At 45.1% G+C, this 15130-nt stretch overlaps 1 protein-coding gene across 7 annotated transcripts in view; it reads right to left on the reverse strand.

Moving 5' to 3' along the window:
• The window catches only part of TLN2 (talin 2), a 185369-nt gene that overhangs the window by 124656 nt on the left and 45583 nt on the right, over window positions 1-15130 (reverse strand). The gene's annotated exons all lie outside the window — the stretch shown is intronic.

The following is a 15130-nucleotide window of genomic DNA, read 5'->3' on the forward strand; positions in this document are numbered from 1 at the left end:
AATCCTCAATCATTTATTATGTGGTCATAGATACACTAAAACAGTGTGTGCAAAGAATAAAAACAAGAGCATTAAAACACACGCTTGTTTCAAAAACAATATGATACAAAGGATCAAACATGCACACATGTATACTAGAAGGAGCGTCACCACGCCCATTTTTCAGCCTGGACACTGAGGTCCAGCTCCGAGGGCCTTCTGGCAGCTCCCTTGCTGCAAGAAGTGATGCTAAGCAAACCAAGCGGAGGGCCTTCTCAGTAGTGGCACCCACCCAATGGAATGCCCTCCCATCAGATGTCAAGAAGATAAGTAAGTAAACGACCTTAAAAGGCATCTGAAGGTAGCCCTTTTCAGGAAGCTTTTAACATTTAATGTTTTGTTTTATTCCTTTATATTTTGTTGGAAGCTGCCCAGAGTGGCTGGGGAAACCCAGTTGGATGGGTGTGGGTGGGAATAACTAATGCTACATCATTATTATCATCATCATCACCACTATCATCTCCATAACAGGAAAGCCTGTGACCAGGTGCCTCCTCAGTCTGCTGCTCAGATGGTGCCAGCTGTTGGGGGGCAACTTCAAGGTACCGCTTGCTCTCCCTTCATCTTTAAGCTTAAGTCCTTCAACTGAGGACACTTTCAAACAGAGGACCCTCCTCTCCTCCTCTCTCCTCTGTAAAGTACAGCACAGGCGCAAATCCCACTCTTTCTGCCTTGCTTGCCATCTGTGCAAGGGGAATGGCAGAGGACAGACACCCCAAGCCCAGAACACGTTAGAAGAGCTTTACATAAAGTGACATGTACTTTCCCTCATTTATTTGTTTTGTAACATAAGAATATCTTTAATTAAAAAACTAATTAAAAAAATCTCAAATAAGCGCCATCAGTGCAGTTTGGTACACCTCACAATGAGACAGCCAATTTTACAGTCATATTATTATATGATACAAAAGATAAAAACCTGAGCTCCAAATTACAAGTAGAGTGAGAGTATCATCTTACAAGACCTTTGAACAATGAAGAGGGACTTGGCCACCAACACTGCTATTAATTTGTTTGTATTAGCCACGAAATATTCTAGGTACCATTCCTGTATCCTTCCAGGGGCCTCTGCAAAGTAGCCTCTCTACAAAGATTACATTAAAAAAAGATGTGAGCCAGAGTTTTGACTGCTTCATTGCTCCACGGGGACACAAACAATCCTCTCATGGGACTTCCCTGATAGCCTTTTAACCTGAGATGCCTGGGAGTGAAACCTGGGACACCTCCAAAAATCACTTGTAGTCCTTGCAGCACATTCTAGGCTCTGTCAAAATCTGCACCCATTCATAACAGCTGCAGATCTGACCACTGGATTCTGATGAGGATGGATGGAGTTTCTGCTTTTGTGTCATTTTGGAGTTTGCACAAAGGCATAACAATGTTGTCAGAAGCATGCTAGGTCCCAAGAGACCTTGAGTTATCCATGCCCCTTCCTTGAGGACTGAGACTTCCTTCCGGCTCCACTCTCAACTCACATGATTCCACTGGAGGAGGGAAGGCAGTGGAGCACCAGACCTTTGCTGGAAGAAGCACTGTCAAGGCATATGCACTCGTTTTTTTTGGGGGGGGGGTCTGCAGGGATTGTTTGTGGGGTGAAGAGAAAAAACCCTGAAAGGGATAAAAGGCTAGCTTCTCACACACACACAAAGAAAAGAACAGGGCAGGTACATTCTGCCTAATATACTTCAGGTCCTACAAATGCTAGAAACTTAACTCTTTTAAAAACAGAGAAGAGCTTGGAAAATTTATTTCTTTAGAGCATTTGTACCCCGCTCTTCAGTCTGAAAGCCTCCCAGAGAGGCTTACATACAACCAATTAAAACAAGACAGTCCCAGCCTGCAGGCTTACAATCTAAAAAAAAACGGCCACAAAGAAGGGGGTGGAATAATTAACCCAGACACCAATTCTTAAACAGTTCTCATAATGGCTGGCACAGTTTAGGGGCAGTTCAGAACAGCTGATAGTTCAGCAAAGCCCTGCTTCATGATATGGGGGTTAATGCTCACTGTCCTTCAGGTGAACACCCAGGGATGCATTAGCAACACAAATGCCAGGAGCATATCAATGTCTGGAACAGGAATGGGAGGCCTGAGGCTCTCCAGATATTGCTGGACCACAACTACCATCATCTTTGATCACTGGCTAGGGCTGATGGGACCTGGAGTCAGTAGCATCTGCTGGACCACAAGCCACCCACCCCTGGCCTGTCTGGAACAAGCTAGGAACATATTTTTTATCTTGATCTCTGAACACTCACTTACCTAGGAAATGTAAGCCAGAAACCAAATACCATCCCATTTTTAAAAACATGACTGAATGAGATGCCAGGCCAGTTTGTTACTCAGAAAGAATGTAAAAAACCCTGAAGGCTTTTATTGTTTTCAGGGTCCCCCCTCCCACCCCCCCACAGAGCGATTCACTTTATAATTTCCAACAGCTGGCAGAATGGCTGCCACCACTTGCGAGAACAAACATCAGATCTGGGGACCGTGCCCTGCAAGGAAAGGAACAGATGAGCAACAGCCTTTGCTTCTCTAGAAACAGAGGGAGTATTCAGACTTGACTCCCTCTTGGAAGCCAGAGGAGAGGAGTTTCCCTACAGCCAATGAAGAGACATCAAATGAGTTCAGACTTGAAAGACAGCATAAATATTGATTGCATATGTAATACATGTAGCGCAATTCTGCCAAAGGGCTGAAGCTGGTCCACAAGTGGGTGGGAGAGGACAATATTCCTCTCTCCCCACTTAAAAAAAATCTTTGCAAGAATCCTGCAAGGTAGAGATGGTTTATTGAGGGCATGAATCTGGCAGCAGGACTCCATCAACTTGCAAAAGTACCTAGCTCCTACAAATACTTTATAAATAAAGGTAAAGGTAAAGGGACCCTTGACCATTAGGTTCAGTCGTGGCCGACTCTGGGGTTGCGGCACTCATCTCGCTTTATTGGCCGAGGGAGCCGGCGTACAGCTTCTGGGTCATGTGACCAGCATAACTAAGCCGCTTTTGGCGAACCAGAGCAGCACACGGAAACGCCGTTTACCTTCCCGCCAGAGCGGTACCTATTTATCTACTTGCACTTTGATGTGCTTTTGAATTGCTAGGTGGGCAAGAGCAGGGACTGAGCAATGGGAGCTCACTCCATCAAGGGGATTCGAACTGCTGACCTTCCGATCGGCAAGCCCTAGGCTCTGTGGTTTAACCCACAGCACCACCCATGTCAATAGCGACTGGCCTCAAATTCCTGGCTGTGGCTGTGCAGGGATTTCCCTAGCTGAAGGGGCTTCCTGCTTGGGTTATCCTGTTCACATGCCAGGGAAGTAGCAAGATGGGATTGATTAAGCTGTGTGCATCAGGATGCCACTTGCTCAGAGAAAATAAAAGGCAGAGAATCTTGGCTTATCATTATACGTAATTGCTGCCAGCAGGTAAGAGCAGTGCCCTCTGTACATGCCCCAAGACCTTTAATCTATTTTTACTTCATATCCTCAGGCACTGAAAACATATCCCAATCCCAAACTGCAAGAGAGAGGAGGGGTAGAATATGCTGAATAGACTTCTAGTAAAATAATGGCCTGGATTGGTTCTCAGAGCCTTAAATGAGCTGTCTGCCCGATACCATCCTGGTACCCAACCAGACAAGAAGTCACCAACAGGGGAAGGATACAAAAACAACAAAAACAAAACCCTCTCTCCATTTTACACAAGACTGAAGAGGAGAACATTTTAACAAGAATTATGAAAAGCAATCCATTTGAAAGAGCAGGGGAGAAATACCTGTTTTTCAAAACACCCAAGGCAATACAAATGAACTCAATTACAACCAGAAAAGCCTAAGTTCTGCTTAATAGCAAGTTCATCCCAAAGTGACGTCTGGACGTGTGGAATGCTGGCAGGAACCACCTTTGTAATAAAAACAAGCCACTTCTCAATTCCCAGGCCAGCCATTGCTCATCTTAAATTTCTGTCTCTCCCCAGCCCAGTGTGTTTGGAAAGGAAGCCCAGCAGGAAACTAGGAGGTTCCTTCTTCTTCCTATGAATCAGGAATTTGCACTGCCAAAAAGGCACGCAGCTCTGACCCTGCGAGGGGAGCAAAGTTTGATGTGCATTTTCAGATTCACAGAAACTTGCTTCCTCACTGCAGAGCCCCAGATCTACCGGAGCCAAGGAATTAAAGGAATCCTTCCCCCTAACAGCAAACTCAGGTGGTTGAGTGCTGACAGATTTTTAGAATCAAAAAGGGGCTATCAAGAAGAAAGACTGGGAAGTTACCAGTAGGTCTGGGTGAACCCCAAGGTATACAAAAGTAGAAAGTATTTTAAAGACCTTAATTTGGGCAACCCCACCCCTTCTAAAGAACAGCTGAGTGAGGAATGAGCATGTGGAGTAGCTTTGAAAAGCCAGAGAATGCTGAGTGTCAGTTGGGAAGTGTTACCAGAGAAATGGCCATTGTGTGTACCCCTCACCCTGATTCTAACGAGTCAAAACAATTGGATAAATGTTCAAAATACACATACATAGGTACATAAACCATATTCTGAAATGATATCGGTGAGCAATCATTAAGCCATTTTGACTCTCTTAAATTACCCTAAAATATTCCTCTGCAGTAGAAAGAAGGAGATTGGGGGGAAATACCCCCCCCCAAATAGTTATTTTCATTTGTAAAACCTGTTAATAGATAAACAGCTTGTAATATAGGGGCTTATCCCTCCCTGCAAAACCAGTCTGGCAAGTATCCCTTAAACAGAATGTCAATAGAGCATCTTCTGTGTAACAATAGGTGTAAGTTTGTAAAAGGGATTCAGGAACCAAGATACTGTATTTTTCTATGTATAAAATGACCCTTGTTTTTTTGAACCCCAAATTAAGAAAACAAAACACTAAAATACTAGTGAAAATTCAGATGATTGGTGGCAGCAGTGGAAAGTTGTTGATCTTTTCAGCAGCAGTGGAAAGTTGTTGATCTTTTCTTGGGCGATCACCCTTGAAGTTTACAGAATAAGGTGCATGAAGCACACAGCAGCTGGGACACCACACCCCCACCCTTGGCGGAAGCGGCAGGAAAGCGGGGGGCAGGAGGCTCCCGAACAGGATGCTGAGGAAGGCAGTGCCGCTCTGTGCCAGGCCAGGCCACGGCAGGCAGGGAGTGGGCTGGGGGTTTGAGGGGGCAGAGATTTAAAAAAGGAAAGCCATAGCTCAGCTGTAGAGCACCTGCTCTGCATGCAGAAGGTACAGTGGTGCCCCGCAAGACGAATGCCTCGCAAGATGAAAAACCCGCTAGAAGAAAGGGTTTTCCGTTTTTCGATGCGCTTCGCAAGACGAATTTCCCTATGGGCTTGCTTCGCAAGATGAAAACGTATTGCGAGTCTTGCGGTTCTTTTTGCTTTCCCCCCTTTTTCTATGCCGCTAAGCCGCTAACAGCCTTTTAGCCGCTAATCCGCTAATAGGGTTGCTTCGAAAGACGAAAAAACCGCTATACGAAGAGACTTGTGGAACGGATTATTTTCGTCTTGCGAGGCGCCACTGTACAAGGTTCAACCCCCAACACCTCCACACTCCACATCTCCTATTGATTTCAACTGGATTTAGTGGTCAATGATGCTTCCACTTGAATTCAGAACAAAAACGCGTGTTTGCATTTTATTCTGATACAGGTTGTTTCAAACAAACAAAAACAAACAAACAAACAAACAAACAAACAAACACACACATACAGAGAGAGAGAGAGAGAGAGAGAGAGAGAGAGAAATCATATTGGGGCCATCCAAATGGCAATGGTGATCAATCCAACACCAAGTGGTGAACGTCCAGAACACACAACATTAACCTTGAGCATTAAGCTGCCTTGAACATGGTTCTAACTGTGAAAGGTAGCATAGAAATAAAACAATAACACCCCCCCAAAAAACCCCTCACTTGCTGGCAATTCAATCAGTTGTAGCCTCTATCTCTCTCCCCATTATCCCCCATGCTCCTTTTGCAGGCTATCATTTCACGGTTAGGCAGCTCAACAAATTGCAGTAGCCTTGTGGTTCTCCCAGGTGGTGTTGCACAGCCACCCTCATAGCAATCAGTGTGAGACTCATTATAGCAAAGGCATTCTGATTGTGCATTAAAGAGCATATATTAAAAAATAATAATGCTCCAGCTGTGTTGGGTTCCCCACCCCCTCTCATAATCAAAGAGTATGACATATATACCTCTACCTGTTTCCTCAGGAGGAAATAATTTTCAGTGTGACCTGCCCTCCACATTCATTAGCCGAACTGAGCCATTGAATGCTATCAGGATCCCACATGCATCTCCAGAGAAAGCAGAGATAGCCTATGTGATTCCCTTCAGGTGCTGTGGACCACAACTCCCACCAGCCTCAGTCAGCATGGCTAATAGTCAGGATGATAGGAGTTTCAGTCCACAACATCTGGAGGGAATCACTCCAGCATTAGCTTACCATGAGCTTACCATGAGCGGCCGCTGAGACCATATAACACCGGTCTTGAAAGACCTACATTGGCTCCCAGTACATTTCCGAGCACAATTCAAAGTGTTGGTGCTGACCTTTAAAGCTCTAAACGGCCTCGGTCCAGTATATCTGAAGGAGCGTCTCCTCCCCCATCATTCTGCCCGGACACTGAGGTCCAGCTCCGAGGGCCTTCTGGCGGTTCCCTCACTGCGAGAGGCCAGGTTACAGGGAACCAGGCAGAGGGCCTTCTCGGTAGTGGCGCCCGCCCTGTGGAACGCCCTCCCATCAGATGTCAAAGCGATAAACATCTACCTGACATTCAGAAGACATCTGAAGGCAGCCCTGTTCAGGGAAGTTTTTAATATGTGACATTTCAGTGTATCTTTTATCTTTGTTGGAAGTCGCCCAGAGTGGCTGGGGAAACCCAACCAGATGGGCGGGGTACATATAATAAATTATTATTATATTATTATCACTGACTCTGTTTTAAGCCTCCTGCTGTGGTCCATGATTTCCTCTTGTTTATTACTCTTTTTGGAAGTTGTAAATCATGCAACAAGGACAATCTCTAGTTATCAAACATTCAGCTTTGGCACCTCTTCCCCATAGCATTCAGTTGGCATCTGTCTGTCTTAGGAGACAATGGAGCTGTGAAGTCAAACTGTTGGAAGGGACAGTGCCTGACCGATATGGGAGAGACACATTTTGTTGCAGCTGGGGCAAGTGGAGGTATCTGGTTGTGCTGCTGAAGATGCCCCATGGCGTTTCTTCTCTCTGAGCCCCACCCAGTGGTCAGTCATTCTCTGGACACTGCTGTGGATGCACAACCTGCCTGTATGTCTCTAGGTGCTGCGGTTGTGTGCAAGGGATTCCCACACAGTGTGGTTGATGTTGCCAGCCTTTGTGTCACATTTTGGTCTGCCAATGGGCCTGGTGCTTGAAGCCAGCTCCCGGTAGAGCATGTCCTTGGGGATCCTGTATCCAGGGCAGCTGTCTCCCAACTCCACCTGGTACACAGGCTGAGACCCTATCTGCCCACAGACTGTCTCGCCAGAGTGGTGCATGCTCTAGTTATCTCCCGCTTGGACTACTGCAATGCGCTCTACGTGGGGCTACCTTTGAAGGTGACCCGGAAACTACAACTAATCCAGAATGCGGCAGCTAGACTGGGGACTGGGAGCGGCCGCAGAGACCACATAACACCAGACTTGAAAGACCTACATTGGCTCCCAGTACTTTTCTGAGCACAATTCAAAGTATTGGTGCTGAAAATGGGCACAGGATATTGGGCATAACATTATGTTTGAAGACAGGGAAAGGTTGTGGACCACTGGGCTGAACTTTACTGCATGTAATGCTTTGAAGGAAAATGTAATGAAAATGATATACAGATGGTACATGACCCCAGTAAAACTTGCCAAAATATACCATTTGTCTGATAACAAATGCTGGAAATGTAAAGAAAATGAAGGAACATTCTTTCACCTCTGGTGGACCTGCCCTAAAGTGAAGGCCTTCTGGGAAATGATATATAATGAGTTGAAAAAGGTATTTAAGTATACCTTCACTAAGAAACCAGAGGCCTTTCTTCTGGGTATTGTCGACCAGAAGGTGTCAAAGAAGGATAGAACATTCTTTATGTATGCAACAACAGCAGCAAGGATACTTCTCGCTAAGAACTGGAAAACTCAAGATCTACCCACACTGGAAGAATGGCAGATGCAACTGATGGACTATATGCAACTGGCGGAGATGACTGGCAGAATTCGAGACCTGGGAGAAGAAAGGATCGAAGAAGATTGGAAGAAATTTAAGATTTACCTACAGAAACATTGTGATTTAGTGGAATGTTAAGAAGGATGCTTGGTTATAAATAATTGGCCATCACTAAACTGGATCAGAATTTGATGACAAGTGAGATTAAGAGAAACAAAATTTGTAGGAGAACTATTATATTGTATTTAAATGAGTGGTTATAAAATTGCAAATAAGATGATAATTTGCTTGAAAAAACTTATTAATGATGTAAGTGGGAGCGGGAGACGTGAGGAAGTCTAAAGATGTTATGAAATTTTGTAAAAACAAAGCAATGCTGTTTATTATTTTTGTATTTCTTTTATTAAAAACTCCAATAAATATTTATAAAAAAAACAAAGTATTGGTGCTGACCTTTAAAGCCCTAAACAGCCTCATCCCAATATACCTGAAGGAGCGTCTCCACCCCCATCGTTCTGCCTGGATGCTGAGATCCAGCGCCGAGGGCCTTCTGGTGGTTTCCTCATTGCGAGAAACAAAGCTACAGGGAACCAGGCAGATGGCCTTCTCAGTAGTAGCACCCGCCCTGTGGAACGCCCTCCCATCAGATGTCAAAGAGAAAAACAACTACCTGACATTTAGAAGACATCTGAAGGCAGCCCTGTTCAGGGAAGTTTTTAATGTGTGACATTTTAATGTATTTTTAATCTTTGTTGGAAGCCGGCCACAGTGGCTGGGGAAACCCAGCCAGATGGGTGGGGTACAAATAAATTATTATTATTATTATTATTATTATTATTATTATTATTATTATTATTATTATTATCCTGCCATCTTCCATTCTGTGGACAAGACCAAGCCAGCGTAGACGTCACTGAGACAGAAGTGCAAACATGCTGGGAATGTGGGCTTCAGAGAGCACATGCATGTGAGAATTCCAGCCACTCTAGAGTTTTAAAGTGAATAGTTAACTCATGGAATAATAACAAAAAAAGGTGTTTGCATGTAAAGGCAGCAAGTCCATTTTCCTCAGTCACAAATAAAAATGAGTAGGTGCCATGTGTTCCAGTGGACTCAAGCCGGCCCACAGAATATGGTGCCGCAGTACCACAAAAGAACAGGATGATCCTAGACATGTCTTCTTCTTGGAAGGGCGTCCCACTGAAGGCCAGGGATGGAAGCAGCACTCTTAAGGTAGAGCATCTGCTTCACATGTAGTACGTCCCAGGTTCATCTCCAGGTAGGGCTGGGAAAACCCTGTGCCTGAAACTCTGGAGACCGGCTGCCAGTCTGCATAGGCAGAACTACTCTTGGGGTTGCCATATTTTGAAGAGCAAAAAAGAGGACACATTTGCCAACTTCTACCTTTAACTATGGATCACTATGACAACTCTCATTTCACATACCCATGAAAAAGAGGATGTGTCCTGGAAAAAGAGGACACATGGCAACCCTACGATGGACCAATAGTCTGACTCAGTTTAAGGCAACTGCCTTTCAACCACCCAGAGTTGTGAAATGGATTTCTGCATTCCAGCACCCTTCTGGACACCAACAATATTGTTCCTTGGGAAAGAAATGAGTTTGTTTTTTGACTCAGAGGAAAAAACTTCTGATTGAAATCTCACTTTGAAATCTTGAAGAGATTAATCTGTTCCATGACAAGTTACAGCTAATTCCCACATTCTGGGTCATGGACTGCTTAGCTGGAAACAAGCAAAGGGCTGGCCCAAGAAAAGCGACCCACACACCCAGCAAGATTTGGCACAAACATCTTTAGAATCCAGTGCTAGGGAGTGGTTAAGAATTTGGGGAAATCACATCATTTCCATATGTGCAATGTTTTAACAGCTTTGGCGCATCTTTCCATAAATTAGCCAGGGTTCAGCCAAGAATGTATTCACAGACTTTTCAAGTCCACCAAGAACTGTCTGGCAGTGTGTTTCTCAAGACAGTGTGTTGGGAGCCACTAGTGGGCTTGGGGACACTTTCAGATGGGCCTCAGTTCCACAGCCAGCCCGGTGCCTCCTCATTTGGCTGTCCCACCCCCTGGACCTTTTTGGTTTGGAGTCGACGTAAATGGACCGCTACAAGTTCTGAGGGACAGTGAACCGGCCCCCCACAGAAAAAGTTTGGTCTAGCGACTGCAAACCTTCACCACCTTTCCATAAAAATCCCACCAAATGTGGGGCATGCACTGGTAAGACAGACACCAAATTCCACAGCAGCTTCCCCAGCCTAGTGCCCTCCAGAAAGCTTTGACTACAACTCCCATCAGTCCCAGTGGTGTTGGGGAAAGCTGTTGTCTCCATTTCAAAGGACAGTGAAACAGCATCGGAAAGCACTGTTAAGAGTTCCACCTTACCACAGCTCACATTGGTTCATGCAAAGTGCTTTTGTAGAAAGGGAGCAGTCCCTTTAGCTCCTGTTTCAGAAGACTACCTGGGTGGGCACCATTTCCTCCTCCTCTTTTCAAGGACCACCCGTCCCCTTACCCCAGGCCTGGATCTCTCCCCACATCTCTGTGGCTGGCTGAGCCTGAATTACATTTGTTTACTTCCGTTGCTTATCCAAAATACACCCATACTCGGGACCTGAATCATGGAGGAGAGACAGAAAGGGATCCTGGTCCCCTATCTTTTGTGAAGGCTTCCTCTAGCTACTGTTTTCAGACTCCTCCTCTTTAGCAAGCAGGAGAGCAGGCCTTTATGTCTGTGTGATATGGAGCTACTACTGCTACTACTGGGGGCTGTGCCCCTGCTCGCTCTGCCTGCCAACCCCCTGCCATTCCCCTCACAATCCACGATCGTGATGAGGTAGTACAAATCCTCCAGCGGGGCTGCGTGACGACATTCTAACTTTTTTATTATATACCAAGATCATTATTATTCTTGGACAGGGTTCCAAAGCAAAGCTTGCAAGACAGTACCCCTATTCAAGGGAGAGAAGGGGTTTTGCCTGTGGAATGCCGCTGCCCTGAACGGTATGTTATCTTGGCAACTGGAGCACAAAGCTGACCCCCTGATAGCACTACAGCTGCGTTTGAGTGCCCCATGAAGGGGCCAAGAATCCAGCGCCACTACAGGCACCCGAGCTTCTGTCAGCACGACAGTGGCAAAAACCGCTCTCAGAACAGTCCGCTGGCAAGGACTGCTACAGACAGCTACCTCAGGTCTTACGGACTTGACAGTAACTAGCAGGGGGCTGGAATCCTGCTGAATTTGGTGACTGATATCCTTGAATTCTGCTCCTGGGCTACGTTTTGCAAGCGAGGAATGTGTGATATAAAACCAAGCATTAGATATCACGGGTGATGAAGAAAGGAACATTTCTGATCACTCGCTAAATAAGGGTGCAAACTTTTATTGTATATGAACCAACAAAAGTTTTCGGTGATTGCCTGGTGAGATCATAAACTAAAGGAACGAGTTCTTAAGGCTATTTTTTAAGTTGGTAATGAGAGCTTTTCCACTTACAGTGGTATCTCGGGTTAAGAACTTAATTCGTTCTGGAGGTCCATACTTAACCTGAAATTGTTCTTAACCTGAGGTATCACTTTAGCTGATGGGGCCTCCTGCTGCTGCCACCACACGATTTCTGTTCTCATCCTGAAACAAAGTTCTTAACCCGAGGTACTATTTCTGGGTTAGCGGAGTCTGTAACCTGAAACGTCTGGAACCCGAGGTACCTCTGTATACAGTGGTACCTCGGGTTACATACGCTTCAGGTTACATACGCTTCAGGTTACAGACTCCGCTAACCCAGAAATAGTACCTCGGGTTAAGAATTTTGCTTCAGGATGAGAACAGAAATCGTGCTCCGGTGGCACAGCGGCAGCAGGAGGCCCCATTAGCTAAAGTGGTGCTTCAGGTTAAGAACAGTTTCAGGTTAAGAACGGACCTCCAGAATGAATTAAGTACTTAACCCGAGGTACCACTGTATATTAAAAATGTGCAGCTTTTGTTTATTTAAATGCTAAATTGTCTTGTACTTATTTTAATGTTTCTAGAAGGCACCTAGATATGAGATTCTGGCTGTGGGAAATTGCAGTCAAACATAACTATGAATGAGTGCTAGTTAGTGCATGAAGGGGTTAAGATCACAGACCTGTGTTCCTAGACGCAGTTAGGTCACACGCCCTCTTCTCTGATGAGGAAGGAAGTGAATCCTTCTCCTCCTGTTCTCTCCCTCTCTCCTCACCATGTAAGTGACCAAGGAAGCATGCCTAAATGAGCTCCAAGCTTAGAGTACATATTTGAAGTTATCTCTCTGTATTTTCTATTCACGAGTATTTTAACTATGTTCTCCTTGCCTCTGCTTGGATAAATGCATGAATCTGACCTTTGGAACTTTTTGTAAGTAAAGCACTTTAAACTTATTTAACAGTGTGTGGTCTGTTGATTGCCAGAAGGGTAGAAAGTGGGGAGTGCTTTGCAAGTGGACTAAAGGGACATGCAAAAGGATTAACAGTCTACATTCCTGATGCTTCATTGTGCTGCTTGACTTGGTGAGTTTAAACTCGGCTGCTGGGGGCTCTCTCCTGCTGGAGAGAGAATTTAGCTCTGAGATTATTATCTAGGCACACAGCCATTTCTTTTATTATTTACCCCACACATGTGGGTCACAGGGATTTATATTTTCTCCCCACACCAGCAACATATAAATGTCTTGAAATGCAGTTTAAAAAAAGAGAGTTCGCAATATCCATTTTGTGTTTTTAATAATAATAATAATAATAATAATAATAATAATAATATCAACCTTGAGGTACAGTGTGTGAGAAACCTAATATAACTTTATATATTATACATATACAAAGACAAAACAGGATGATGCAGTCCTGCTGTAGGAGTAACCATTGCCAAATAGTTACTCTCTTATTTCTCTAATACTCACAATTATTTTATGAAGAAGAGGATATTACACGTGAAGACTGCAGACAGACCTGGAATTGAAGGGGCCCTTTAAACTCCCTCCCCCATAGCCGTTAAAAAAGAAAAGCTACAAGGAGTATGGCCATGAAATGGGTAAGGAGTGGAAGGGGTTGGGACAGGTGGAATGTGGTCGGATATTCATTAAGCGCGCTCTACTTTTCCACCTCTTAAATGCTCAAAAGTGCCAATCAGATGAAGTCTTCCCTTTCTAGGTAGAATTATTGGCATTTAAGGGGGAAATGCCCCCCATATTTTCTCCTTACAATCATAAGGACTAGTGGTTCCCTCTCTTTAAAGCGAATCAATTAACCTCCATTCTCTCAATTTCATAGGAAGTGGCAGTTTCTGAATTCCACATTTTGCAGCATGAGACTGTATGATCGCTTGCATTTTTAACGCCTAAGAAGAGTTACCTATTTATCTAGAAAATAGAGTGCTTGTTATGATGGATGGCAGTCAATAGGAGGGAAGAACAACATATTTTCCCCAGTTGTGGTGTGACACTGCTGCTTTCGAATCACTTCAGACCTAAGTAAAAGCTCTTTGCTTCCAACCAGGAAGCTAAGAGTTATTTTAAGGGTTTTTTTCCCAACAGGGAAGGAGGTGGCAGCTCCACAGCCAGACACAGGAGATGCCCAGACTCAGCATAGTTGTTAGGGGAGTGGAAGTTGGAGAAGAAGAACACTCTTGCTTTTGTTAAATAATTTTCTCCTTCAGATGTAGTCAAGTTTCTCTGCTTGGGTTTGCTCCTGTCTAGTCCCACAGGTCTGGAGTGCAGCCTTCGAAGTATCATGTGCAGGTCAAATGAAACCACCAGAATAGTCCTTCATTTGGGGGGGGGGCAGAGCTCTAGCACTCACAGTGATATACTGGCCCAAACAGAAGATCAACTACTTATGAGGACCTCTGTGGAGGTTTTGTGGCAAATCCTGGCAATTGGTAGTCATTGCTACCATACTTTATGGTATTCAGACGCCCATCATGGGAATCCTCCAAGCAGGACCTGAGGGCAACAGCCCTCTCTGCTCATCTGTAACTCCCACAACTGGTATTCAAAGGCATTGTGCCTCCAGCTTGGGAGGCAGAACAAACCCATCCTGCCAAGAAGTCATTGTTAGCCTTATCATGCTCCATGGGTGTCAGGTCAGTGATAGCTGACAGACAACCCTTTAACCCAGAGGTTTTCAAACTGTCCAAACCATCTCAGGGTGCCCTTGGCCTGCCCACCACCTGTCTGCCTTCTTCCTTACACCCAGATCAGGAAATGGCACAGGCTGCCAGCTTCTCCTCTTGAGTCTCAGTGTTGCCCTTGTGGAATTCAGCAGGCAGGAAGATGGGGAGAAATCTAGAATTAGCTGAGCTATCCGGTCACTGGCTCTGGCGCCACCTACTGCTGGGCTCCTTGCCTTCTGCCCTACCAGTCCCAAAGGGCACCAGCCACCACTGGTCACAAGACTCTTTATTGTTGTAAGGGGGTACTTGGGACTCACACTTAGCAGCTCACACTCAGGGAGGTGGAAGAGGAGGAAGGACCTCCTTGCATTCTTCAGCAAGCCAGGTACCAGGCACTTTATGACCAATTATTTGGAGTCAGTGGTAACTAGGTCTTTAGCAGCCCAGCTAGAGCAGAGCAAGCGTCCAACTGGACCAGGATCTAGTTTCTGCAAGTGGTCAGCCAGAGGCCCCTGGGGAGCCCACAAGTGAGACACAAGGGAAGCAGACCATCCCTCTGGCTCATCCCCACATCTCAGAATCCTCCTGGCAAGCAATTATTTTTATTTCTCTTCGCTTATAGCAGACAAAACATAATGTGCATTTTAAAAAGGGGACATTATTTCTGCCATAAAAGTAAGCAGCTGCACCGAAAACAATGATTTAAATTCCCTGCCACTTTGATTACTCCAGGAAGGAAGCAACATAAAAATCAATACCGGGAG

This window comes from Podarcis melisellensis, assembly GCF_964234715.1.
Source record: "Podarcis melisellensis genome assembly, chromosome: 14".
NCBI classification, from domain to species: Eukaryota; Metazoa; Chordata; class Lepidosauria; order Squamata; family Lacertidae; genus Podarcis; species Podarcis melisellensis.